The sequence below is a fragment of the Euprymna scolopes genome, chromosome 17 (genome assembly GCF_053919585.1).
Source record: "Euprymna scolopes isolate OS-2025 chromosome 17, ASM5391958v1, whole genome shotgun sequence".
NCBI classification, from domain to species: Eukaryota; Metazoa; Mollusca; class Cephalopoda; order Sepiida; family Sepiolidae; genus Euprymna; species Euprymna scolopes.
In genome coordinates, this window is record NC_136498.1 from 83,398,196 (window position 1) to 83,408,080 (window position 9,885).

Genomic DNA, 9,885 nt, shown 5'->3' on the forward strand with positions numbered 1-9,885 from the left:
CAGTAGGCGATCAGGATCATCCCTGAACTGTATGTGATCCTCCTCATTATCCTCAGAATCAGAAGAGGTATAACAGGGGTGGATATCTTTTACATGACGTGGTACACCATTAATCAACATGGTCTGAGGACTTATGGTTTTATCTATTTTTCCTCTGCAAAATTTTACAGTGCACTCAGTATTTGGGGATTTTACTCAAACACGGTCTCCCACTTGATATGGTGCATTGACAACGCTAACCACTGATGGTGTGACATCAATTCCTTTTATACACTGTTCATAGCGGTAAATCCCATTAGCTGGTGCAGTTTCTGGTGTTGCATCGTCCTTTGGTGTCACATTATACCAGTACACAGCTTCTGGAATAGAACAGTGTGTCCTGACCGCAATTCTTTTAATGGTGCGGTGGCACTGCTTCACTATACCGTTACCTTCTGGAAAATATGCACATCGGTATCGCATTCTAATCCCCCATTCCTGCATAAATTTCTGAAATTCTTGACATCGAAATGCAGTGGCGTTATCAGTCAGAATTTCCAGCGGGGCACCACATTAAAAATGTCGTATAATGCTAGAGGAATCCTGTCGTGTCAACAGGCGCCATATCATGAAATGTGTCGGACCACAATCTGTCAAGGTCAGAAAATGCCTGCCCTCATAATGCGTTACATCCATTCCTACTCAATACCAGTTGTCCTCCACCTCAAGCTTCCCTTTTTGCCATTGGGATGGTGCCGGATCAATTTGCTGACACTCCTCACACCAGCATATAGCTGCCTTGATTGATGCTCTTGTAGTTGAAGGACACACTCTTCAGACAAAATATGTTGTCCTCCGAATTCCGGGATGTCCACTCTGCTGATGTATTGTACGGATCTGGTCAGGTGTTAATTGATCTGTTATGATCGCGCATGTCTGTTGTGGAGGATCAGATCCCTGCCTCATTACATCAATCCACCTCTTTGGTACTCTAGTCAAGCTATCAGCCAGATTCTGCATCGACGAAACTAAGGTAATGTCCACCTGCAAGCTGTATTCGTCAACTATACGCTTTATTATTGCCAATCTCCTTTGTACTAACATCTCACTTGCAGCTCTAGTTTTAACTCGAGCCTTTCCAGTCAAGGTGTCAGTCAACCAGTGGTCAACACACAACGAGTCAGTGTGGAGATGCACAACCTTAGCCTGCCATTGCAATGCAAGATTAAGCCCTTTTAATGTTACATCGTTCTGCCAAATTTATATGCTGGGCATCATTTTTCAGACGAAGCCAGCACGCATCTTCCACAACAGCACGCAACTGTTCCAACACAACACCTGTAGCCAGTTCGTTTCCAGATACTTGCCACTCACCCTGGGCAGGGTCGTTCCTATGTACTCTGGACAACATTTCAGCCATCATTTGCTGGAGAGAATCATCATCCACCATGTCGTCCCATCCTTTGATTACTGCAGTTACTCGTCTTTTTAATACTCCTGTTGCCGATCGGAGTCATCCACAGACAGGTAGATGTCCTACTAATTTACCGCAAATAGAAAACACGATGCGTCTTGTCAATACACTGGGTAACTCTGGAATTGTGCTTCCTCGCTTCCATTGCAAAGTATTGCCCTTCTCATAGACCTCTAGGCCTAACACGGGCACTCCGTCCTTTAGGCGCTTAGGGTCTTTGCTTATTAACCCAAACGATTCCAGTTTTGCTCGAACCACATCTGCAGACATTATATCTCATTAACGTAGATGTCATCAATGTAAGCTGAAGCAGCTTTTGCTGTGGTCTCATCCTGCATCAAAACAGTTTTAATAATAGTTGTCATTATTATGGGTGCTACGTTTAGGCCAAAACCTAAACGCGTCAAACAATATCGTTTTCCCTTGATTATCACTGTCTCAAATGGCCATAATGACTCATGGACACGTATCTGCAGGTAGGCTCTCTTCAAATCCAGCAGTGCTACATTACTCCCTTTGTGACGCCACTCTCTTAATTTAGCAGCGCACACATCTGCGTTTCTAGTGAAAGCATCAACCTGTTGATTCAAATCTCGGTAATCCATTACGGGCCGAATTTTGTCTTTAGTAGGTTGTTCAACAGCCATGAGCGGAATTAATCCTTTGGGTGGTCCCAGACGTTCCTGTGGGTACGGTATTAACCATCCATTATCAATCGACATCTGAATTCTTCTTCATATATGGTCCTATTCTTTGTGGAAACTGCATACTCTGGAATGGTGTTGCACAGCCGATCTGGTGCCTGGCTCATAGTCCATTTCCACTTTGCAGTCCATGCCTTTTCGTTGTCGTCAAACGTACCACAGAAGTCCTTTTCTTCAATAGACATGACTGCACAGACTTCTTTTCCTTCTCTAAGCATTACACCTCCAGTCGCTGTGATTATGACGCCTCCTAGTGCTTGTATTGCATCAATTCCAATCAATATGTCATAGCCAAGGGGTTTTTCTTGCATCACCAGAACATCAACTTTGGCTGTGTCACTCTTATCAGTACAGATCGTGATCGTCCCTTCACCACAACATGCTCGGGATAAACCATTGATCATCATAATACCGACTGGTTGCTCCCGCCACATCTGACAGTAATGTGCACTAACTATAGACCGGGAACACCCCATGTCTATGAGTGCTGAACACTGCACATCGTCAATTTTAACGCCAATGTCCAGTAATTCTGTGTTTATTGGTTGGCAAGGGGCAAGGGTGGCGATAGTACCTTGCCCCCAACGTCGATTCCCGAACAGTTGCAAGATTTGTGTCCATACTTATTGCAGCGATAGCATTATACTGTTCTCTGTGCTTGTGGATATACACACCTCCTATCACTCCGTCAATCCTTAGCAAAATGATTGGCCTACCCATATTTATAGCACATTGGGCCTACACGCTTATTACTACCTGGGAGAGAATCTACATTGCTTCCATGCGGTTCGACTGTTGCATGTTGAATACTAGTTGCTACTGCAATTGGCTCCTGTTCCTTACAGATGTTTTGAGCTCGGGCTAATAACTCATCTGTCAATTCATCAATTCGTGACGATGCCCACAACAGTTTGCTGACCTCCTCAGGTAAGCCTACTAAAAAGGCACATCTTAATATCTTACCGTTAACCCCACCAAATGGTACCAACAACTTTCGTAGGTCGGCTAGGTATACATCAACGGTTTCCTTGGGGTGAAGTCGCCGGCTCGTGAACTGTTGCCATGCAACAAACGGATCTGTACTAAACGCTGTATACAGGCCGTGTTTGATTGTATCCGAGTCTGGTTCATCCCCAAATTGCTGGTAGACTGCATAAGCCCCTCCGGTTAACCTCAAAGGAATGACTGTGGCTGGTTCTTTAATTCTGCACAGTGTACAGATCTTTTCAGCCTTTTCCACCCATTCGACGACAGACGGTCCAGTGGGAGATCCATCAAACTCAGGTATCAAGCGAAAGTCGAATCTGTCCATTTTCTGCCTTTCGAGTCACTGCACACCGAGAGCCGAAATAGCTTATAATTCAATAACTTGAGTGTTATTTCTTCTGCCCGTCACACCAATAATTTCCTGGGTAAGGTTAACACTTTTGTCCAAACTTCCAAACTTCTGTACACGTAACGCACCTTCTCTCAACTCCTAATGTACTTCTGCTAATTCAACTTATTTCTTCGAAATCCAACTTCAAAATGAACGTCCCTCTAAAAAATCAACCCTCTTTTATCTCCAACCAAGAGCATCTCATCTGCATATCGGGTGGTCACATTGCAGGCATATAAAGAGATAAGGCAGCCATTTTTGTTTCTTTCTTCTTCATTCATTTCATTCCAGCGACCGACACGTTGAATTATGCACATGTGCTAATTAGGTAAGTCGCACGTTTCCCTACATGAATAAAGGTTATCGAAAAGTAAAGGATAGTTGCTGAACTCGCAAAAGGATTGCCCATCAAAAATTTAGCCACGGAACTGGAATGGTATCCAAAAACCTTGGCTGCATTCTTGAACAACCTGAACACCAAATTCAGAAAAATAAGGGCATCAGAAGAAACTTTTTCCATCGTGATATTCGGAAAATTTGTAGGGAAGTCAACCGAAATACAAACAGCACCAGTGCTTTCGTTTTTGCAAAAGCTGAAATCGCTCCCAGATCCAGGCATGCCCGATACCATGTGTTGAATGAGAGTGCAAGGAATATCAAATCTCTTTCAATGCTTCCATTGAGCAAACAACATAGGGTAAAAGGAATGACTTGGACACAGAATTACATGAAAATGGGTTTCCAACAGGTCCTATTTAAGGATGAAGCCCATGCTACTCTTGACGGTCCGGATAAATGGACCAAAGTTTGAAACCCGAACGGAATTCCGACCCGTTACAGAGTTCATCACCAACAAGGAGGTGGAGGCATCATGTTTTGGCCGGGATAAGTTGGTTGGACCATTCCGAGCGCCAGAGGGTGTAAAACTTACTTGCAATGCATACACAGCCTTTTTGGATAATCATTTGTCAACATGGTTAAATGACCTACTATTGTCACGTGGCTTTCAGATGATTTTTATACATGACAATATACCATCCCATTCTGCTTGGGGCGACTGCATCCTTCCTTGAATCTATGGAATTCATTCGAGAAACTCTCATGACCTGTCCCCCATGTTCTCCAGATCTTAACCCCATTTGATATCTCTGGTCAATATTAAAAAGAGGAGTTTATGTGGGAGAAGAGCGATTTACTTCAAAGGATGCCTTGAGGAGGAACATAGTTGATGTTGCTAGAGCCATAACTCCTTTCAAGATCAAAGAATTGACTCCTCAGGAGACAAATGTTTTAAGTTATTTTAAAAAATGATGGATATGTCGAAAAATAATTAATTTTTATGAGGCCCAAACCTAGGATATGTTTTTGTTTATTATTCTTTGAGAAAAAAATATAATAAAAAGTAAACTTCGCAAGTTAAGATATTGTATTTTTGCCCTAAAACAACATTTTAAGACACCTGTAATGAAGCGATGGACAGTGGAAATTCTTCAATAAAGAATAAAATGTCATAACTTCCTGATTATCACATGAATTTGAATAAATTTTTTTGGAAACAACTAACCTTAAAAGGAGTCGTTTGATGATATAATTTCCATTTATATATATATATATATATATATATATATATATATATATATATATATATATATATATATATATATATATCGTTTTAACTTTTAAATTAAGACATCCAGGAATAAATTGATAGCAACAAATACTGTATTTCATCCTTAGTTACAATTGTTTCAAGACTATTCGGACAAATTCAAACCCTATATTGTTTGAAACTTTTCACAAAAACAGCTTTTCATCAGACTTATTGAATAAAAACAGTTTAGCAATGAACAATAAGAAATTAATTTCCCTTCTAATGAAAAACATGAGAAAATATTTTACCTACATCTCATCCTTCCAAAGTTTTTTCAAGAATTATTTATTCTCAATAAATGAAACCCAATTCTCAATCAATTAAACCCAATAAAATTCGGAATGCTATAAATAAGACTATATATTTTAGTGTCCTAAAAATGAAACTAGCGTTGAGATACTCACTAATCCTGTGAGATATTACTGTTTGCACATTAGCCGTAGATCTAGCAGAGTGGAAACCATATTGCATGTCCCTGTTAAGGTGGTTGACCACTTCTCTGTTTAACACAAATTCCAGTAATTTACTCATGACACGCAGGAGACTGATGGTTCTGTATTGAGAGAGGGATGGCTGATCGCCTGAATTTTTAAATACCGGGGCGGACTGAAGAGGTTTTTCAGGTTGTGGGGAAGCAATTCTTCTTCAGACAATGTTAAAACAGTTTTGTAAGTATGGACGCTAGTTCTGATTGAAGTGTTTTGAGCACTATAACTGGAATGCCATCGGGTCCAGTTGCTTTACTGGGATTGAGATTTTTGATAAGCTTGCCAACATCACGCACAGTTATTTGTATTAAATGATTTAAGGTGACTTTAGTCTCAGTACATCTATTACGCTGAAAGCAGTGGAAGTAGTGGTTTCTATGCGCAACAGCAGCAGCACATTCTGAAGAGAACCAGGGCTGGCTGTTAAGTCTTCGTTGGTATTGGAGAGTATGGATGGTCTAGACCGACAATTAACCATTCAGTCAGGTCTAATACTATACACATTCATTTTAAACAGGGAGCGCAGATATAAATGTATAGAAGCTATCCCAATTAGCCAAAGTATCGATATACTGTACAATGGAGTACGTCTGAGGACTTATTACATTTTGTTTTTATTTTAACTGAGTTAGTCTACAATATATTCTAATCTACATTGCACTGTAGAGAACATACTGCTGGTTTAATAAAATTATTTTTATATATAATGGCTTGAATTAAAGTTTAAAATGCAAAAGTCAAGCATCATGCTTTAATTGTACAATTCATTTCGAACGTGCCCTCAAAGAAACTACAGTTGATTTTATCTTTCTGACCTTACTTGTTGTGCGGTGAAAATGTAAGTTTCAAATAAAAACAAGTCAAGTATCATGGTTCAGTTGTGCTATAAACAGAAAGATTCATTTCAAATGCACCCTTTTCATATCAAAAAACCTACTGTTGATTTTATATGTCGAATTTTTCGGCTTGTGTGATAATAAAACTTGTCAATTGCACGTGTGATGTTAGGCTGTGTAAGGTGTTAACTTTGGTCAAAATCGTCTGTTCCTTCTTTCACCGGATTCTTTCGATTATTGATTATTGATACTTACTGAAGATATTCCAATATAAAACCTATTTAAGATCACTGCCAGTCACATAAAGTACCTTCACATGAAATTTCATAAAAATCGGCTCAGCCGTTTTTGAGTTCATAAGGAACTCTCTCTCTCTCTCTTTCTCTCCCTCTCTCACACACATACACACACAAAGTTCCTTTTATATATTCTATTCTGTTCTATGAAAAGATATGACCGTTTTAAGGTCTCTATTTATCTGGCTTCTATAACAATACTACGCTCTTAAGTAAGACAACAACCCATTCAAATCTATATTTTTTATTTATCTCTATTAAGTCACTTGATTCGATCTGCCAATATCTTATCTCATCTATTTGGTTATTCTTTGGTCAAATCGATAAAGTGGAGTATCAGAACAAATACTGCACTTTGCTCCAAGTTTATTTACATCTTCATTTTGTCATACTTTAGCGAAGATTGACTTTTTGTGCTCATCTTTAAGATTAATTTTTCACATATCCCCGTTATCTACTGTGCGTCCTATTTCTTATGCATTAATAAATTTAGTAATTACTTTAAATTACTTTCTCTCCTACCATATAACCAGAAGAAATGCCATTTCTTTAAGGCAATTGTACAAAAACGATGCACTTTTTCTATTTAAAATTAGGTTATGATAGGAACATATGCTTACATATACAACTCAATTATGTTGATACGTTATTTCAAAGCTTGCTGTGTCTCATTCTGCTGTTGAATAGGGTTGAAAATTAATGGTTTTCTGTAACATTCACCTGCTTCAATATCAGTATCAGCAGAAAAAACTATTACTTTAAATTTGGAGGCCCCCAAAGTTTTTTTTGAGAGATCATGCAGGAAATGTTATGATTGGTTATCAACATAATTTTACTTTTTAAATGCGACTTGGTCATGTGATCTGGTTTTACAGATGTAGTTGTTCTTGGCAGATCAAATGTTTTTCAGTGCATCCTACAAGACCATGTCATTCGCTGTTTTGCAGTGGCCGAACGATTCACACACTATATGTACTTTCTTCCTTTCAATCGTGGTGTCAAATAATGTCTATTTTGTTTTCCTTATATTCTCTTTCCATGTTTTTCTATTTATTGTATAAATCTTTCCCTCATTTTATAATAATGATTTCTTTCTACTTAATCTAAATACTAGGATAATATGTTTCTCGGCATAACTACACTGTTAATGCACTCGTGACAGTTGGAATATCGTATACTTACACCCTTCATTTGTTGTATTTTTTCCTGTTATATATATAGTTTGTTTCCATTAACTACCGAGTTGTGCCTTTCTTCCGGACCTTTACAGGTTCACGACGCTGACTACGAAAATATTTTAAGCAACTGGAATTTATTTTACTCACACCACTGGCGACTAAGAATTCCTAAAGAAATTATACTCAAGAACCTTAAAAAGGGTGCCAGAACACTGGCGACAAGGATTACTTAAAATCAGCTATTCAAGAATCTTAAAAATAACAAATTTAAGAAAATGTGCTAAAAAAAAAAAAACAGGCTTCATCAACGAACTTGAAAAATAAATCTATAAATTATTTTCTGAGCTAAAGTGTATTCATTTCGATTTTTCTCTGGAATGATTCATTTTATTCAAGCACTATTCTTAACAAGAAAGGAATACATATTTTTCTCTCCCTTAACAAGAAAAGCTATCGTCAAAATTATAAACCTTTATTTAACTCATGACACGCGTTCAACCGTAAAAATTTCTCGCAAAAGACATACTAAAAATGATTTATTTTTCTTAACGAGAATAAAAAGAAATGGCTTTATACTCTGCTTTCCTTTTTACGTTAGCAGTGTAAGTTGAGATTTATGAAACTGTACTTATGAAGACGCTTTAAAACATGGAGGACTTGTACATGGAAGACTACTATGCGCGAATTGGTTAAATAGCAAATGGATCAGCAGTTAAAAACGAAGAAGAATCGCAAAAACGTCTACTGGAACTACAACAGAAAACCGAGGAAAGAACATAAAAACGAAAAGAAAACAGAAAAATACAGACGGAGAAAGACTCTTGCAACAAGTACAAAGAAAAAGAAGAAAGGCCGCAAAAGTTAAAAGGGTACTTATGCACGTATTGTACCGTTCTACGTTTTAATAATATTTTCAAGTTAAATTCAAGTTTTATGAAATTGTTAAGGGGAAGTACAAAATAGTTATAAAACACCCTCCCATTCTCATCTTAAGTATTGTCTTTTAAATAGTAGTATTAATATTTTAGCACTGTACAATAAGTGCATAAGTACAAGTTAAAGAATTATTAATATGAACATTATTGAATAGGGGTAACGCACACACAGAATGCTTTTTCGCAAAACGCCATTTGGAGTTCAGTTGACAATTTCACATATTTCCAGGCGAGGATAAAACCTCCTCATGTTTCAGAAGGTATGAAGCCTATATAAAGTAGATTGAGAAAATTGAGGAGACTCTAAAAAGTTCTCCTACTTCTCCGAAAATTAGGGACCGCCGAACATTCATGGACTATATATTATCCTGAACAAAAAACTAGCGACTTGAGGTTTGCTGAAGCTGTTAAACTTTTAACAGAACGTTTTAGTTCTAAAACTTCTTCGTTCCATAAAAGGTGGAAATGTCTAAACTTATCCAGAAAATAAAAAACATTAAAAATTTTCAACGTTCGTATTAATCATGAATAAACACTATAATGATTTCAAACTTTCTGACCTTAACGTGGATAATTTCAAATGCTTCGTATTCATGCACGTATCTGCAAAAAAACGTGTAAGTTAAACGAAGAATGCTTACCAAGTTAGAAGTATAACCAAATTTAACCTTACAAAACTTAGCTGAAGACTGCCAAACACTTATAAGCAGTAAACAAGGTTCTAAAAATATTGAAGAATCAGGCATAAAGAAGATACATGAGAAAGCACATTCCAACTCTCCTTTAAAACCAAGTCAAACTAAAAAGAAATATATTTTTCATTCTTCTACAAAGACAAGTCACCCTAATATAAATCAGAAATAATTACAACCTAGACACTGTTGCCATTGTCAAGCTCTCCATCGTCCTGTTTTAAAAATTGTCTACTTGTAATAAAGTTGAGCATGAGAGTTCACATTGTAGAAG